The sequence below is a fragment of the Choristoneura fumiferana genome, unplaced genomic scaffold (genome assembly GCF_025370935.1).
Source record: "Choristoneura fumiferana unplaced genomic scaffold, NRCan_CFum_1 Sck3bRy_226;HRSCAF=421_pilon, whole genome shotgun sequence".
NCBI lineage: Eukaryota > Metazoa > Arthropoda > Insecta > Lepidoptera > Tortricidae > Choristoneura > Choristoneura fumiferana.
This window is the reverse complement of record NW_027412902.1, coordinates 1-3471: the sequence shown is the minus strand read 5'-3', so window position 1 is coordinate 3471 and position 3471 is coordinate 1. Positions and strand designations below refer to the sequence as shown.

The 3471-nt window shown below is 38.9% G+C and overlaps 1 pseudogene across 1 annotated transcript; it reads right to left on the bottom strand.

The window, feature by feature from the left end:
- Positions 1 to 2105: 2105 nt before the first annotated feature.
- Positions 2106 to 3395, bottom strand: LOC141445070 (tRNA (cytidine(32)/guanosine(34)-2'-O)-methyltransferase pseudogene; annotated as a pseudogene). Its single transcript, XR_012453271.1, has one exon. The product of XR_012453271.1 is annotated as a tRNA (cytidine(32)/guanosine(34)-2'-O)-methyltransferase pseudogene (transcript).
- Between the last annotated feature and the right edge of the window lie 76 nt (positions 3396 to 3471).

Below are 3471 nucleotides of genomic sequence, written 5' to 3'. Positions count from 1 at the left end.
AAAAATTGTCGCGGAGACAAAAGCCTTTTTGATCGAGTTACCTAAAAAGCGAGATGCCAATGAATGCATTACGCCTAAATATGAAATTTGCCTAAAAAGCTGTTTGCCCTAAACGAGAGATGCCGGTGAAGCAGTATGCCTGAAGTGTGAAGTTGCCTAAGAAGCAGATTGCCTTAAATTTAAATCACCTGTAAAGCAGTTTGCCAGAAATACAAGATGACTGAGAAATCTGTTTGCCGTAAACGAGAGATGCCGATGATGCAGAATGTCTGAAATTTGAAATGACTGAGAAGCTGATTGCTGGTTTTTGGTTTAACCCCAAATAGCGTGACGGGAGGACGGCGCAGGGGCAGCTTTGGTGTTATTTGCTTTGTAGGCATTTAACTACTTAGGCACAGTATAATATACTGTGACTTAGGCATATTGCTTTGTAGGCATCGACTTTAGGCAATCTGCTTCTTAGTCAACTTCACACTTCAGGCATACTGCTTCATCGGCGTCTCTCGTATAGGGCAAACAGCTTTTTAGGCAAATTTCATGTTTAGGCATAAGGCTTTTATTGGGGACCAATAATGTACAACTCGGAATGTACGCGCAATAATGTAAAACGTGATAATCCCAAGCATTATTGCTTCCAATTTAATGCACGGCCTGATAATCCGTGCTTGCACCCCGTACCTACCAACTAGCAGGGAACCAATAATGTACGCATTTTATGTAAGTATTTTTTTTACTAAAAATTGTATCGGTCTCACTTAACTGTATTTTTTTTTTAATGTAACTCGAAGTTCGTATCGTACCGTCCCTCTCGCTCTCCTAATAAATAGTAAGTGTCAGCGCCGTTCGCAAGACCGGCAGATTGCTGATTTGGGACCATTTCGTGACATGCATAACTATTTTTTATTTCATTTATTTTTTTATTATTCTTATCCATGTCACGTCACGTCATGTCATGTCACGAATAAATGTTTTCTTTCTTTCATTCTTACGCGCAATAATGTACGACGTGATAATCCGAAGCATTATGTCTTCCGATCATCATGCCTTACGATTTCCGTGATTGAAATAAAAAAATACCTAGCGAGCAAGACTGCCGCCCTCGCCCTTCAACCTAACCCGGCCGGGTCGGATCTGCTCCGGCTATATTGATCTCGCTCGCTACGCTCGCTCGATCCGCGGCGACAAATGTCTATTCATTCGAATCGATTGGATTATCACGTCGTACATTACAGCGCGCGCAATATTTTGTACGCAGAGATAATGCGCGACCATGATAAATGATAATGTACATTATTGCGCGTACATTCCGAGTTGTACATTATTGTTTCCCTCCAACCCGGCTGGGTTAGGTTGAAGGGCGAGGGTGTGCGAGCAGCCTCACTCGCCGCTCTCGCCCTTCATTTTTTTTTATTCGACTGGATGGCAAACAAGCAAGTGGGTCTCCTGATGGTATGAGATCACCACCGCCACAAAACAGTAAAAGTATTATTTCAATCACGGAAATCGTTAGGCATGATAATCGGAAGACATAATGCTTCGGATTTATCACGTCGTACATTATTGGTTCCCTGCAGTTCGGTACGAGGTGCACGAATTAGGCAGTGCATTATTTAAGCGTGTACTATTCGTACATTAATTACACCCCTTTTATTGGCATCTCGCTTTTTAGGTACTTAGCTCGATCAAAAAAGCAACCATGTCACAGACAATATATAATAGTACTAACCATGTCTTGAACCAATACAGTATGTTGGCATACAAGAATGAAAACAATAAATCTCAGAACAATAACAACCTGTGTTATTCTTCTGAGCAATAAATACAATAAGTATTTGCTATGTTGACTGCTTAGATATCAGTGGTTTTTTGACAGCTAAGGTATTTGTGCCATTTAAATATAATAATGTTGGAAAAATTCTCAGCACCGTTTCCCTAGATTATGCACTGCTATTTGCGTTTAATGCTATCTAGTCATAATGTAGTAAAAATCTCAGCAACATCTAGTCATAATCCTGGATTTTGGCTTTGTTCCGGTGGAAATTTTTTAGTATGGTGATTGTCCTTACTATATATGGTCCTTGTTGTTAATTACAAAAAGAAAAAAATGAATTTTATTACTATTCAACTTTATTAAAATGAAACTAAATAGAAATGTATGTTTTCATGGAAGCAGCACTATTACAATTTTAAGTTCTTTGTCATGTCCAAAACTTCTCTGTAGGGGGGGTCAATGGGTGCTTGAATTGGTTCTTTGTATTCATATGACGTTTGTCCTTCTAACAGCAGGGGATATGAGGTATCAGAGTCATATGCACTCAAGTCTCCGCAGGCATTAAAAGGCACTATAAATCTATTAGGGCCTATGAACTCATTAAAGTCACAATATTTATGATCTAGTAATGGGTTGACCATGGTGGGTATATAACCATCAGGTGGTTGGTATTGTTGACAAATAACAAATGCTTCTATACTAGATGTCCTCGAGCTTCGTGGCTTACTAATTGTAACAAACTTGAAAAACTGTTTAAGCTGTGAATACAAGAGTGAAACATCTTTTCCTCTGAATATTTTGGCAACAAATACACCACCATCCTTAAGGACATGTGTTGTTATGTTCAAAGCAGCCAATAGAAGTTGTGATTGAACATATTCGTCAATATCATGTAGGCCAGTTACATCTGGTGCTCCATCACACACAACTAAGTCTGCCTTTAACCCTTCGAATTCTTTGATAATTTCATTCGCAGTGGATACTTTGGTTATGTCACCTTGTATTTGTTTGACACCAGGTAGAGCAGCCATAGCTTGTAAATCAACAGCTACTATCTTCACGTCGTCGTCGTTTTGAGTATTTTGCCTCAGCTTCTTGGTCAGTACTTGGCTCCAACTGCCTGGAGCCGCGCATAAGTCGACAGCGCGTAGCACACCTTCAAATATATTGTGTTCTTCATTGATTTGTAATAATTTAAATGCACTCCTGGCGCGCCAACCTTCTTCCTTGGCTAACCTATAGTATATATCCCGTTTATCCTTCGATGTTTTACCCATTTTAAGTAGTGATACAAGATACAAGAATAGAGCCCAGCGTTTCTGCTAGATTTTCGAAGTAGGTAAGTCACAAAATAGAATACTTAAGTCTTAGTTCCAAAGCAAATTGATTTTACTTCGTCAGTTAAATAAGTGCGAATATAAATTTCACACACTTATGGTTTTAATGTTAAATTTACAAAAAACATTTATTTAAATAGTTTAGAAACACGATACATCACAATACTCTTTGAACACGACACACGCATGAATAATTGGTCCAAATTGGTCCAAATTTGGGGGTAACCTTTTCTTTCTTTCCCTTGGGGACCTGTAATGCTCGACCCTGTACTGCTCAGCCATCACTGTACAACCTGATAAGATAATACGAACTCATTTTAGATTAGAATTGACAACATTTCAATTTTTTTGCCTGGTGTTTTT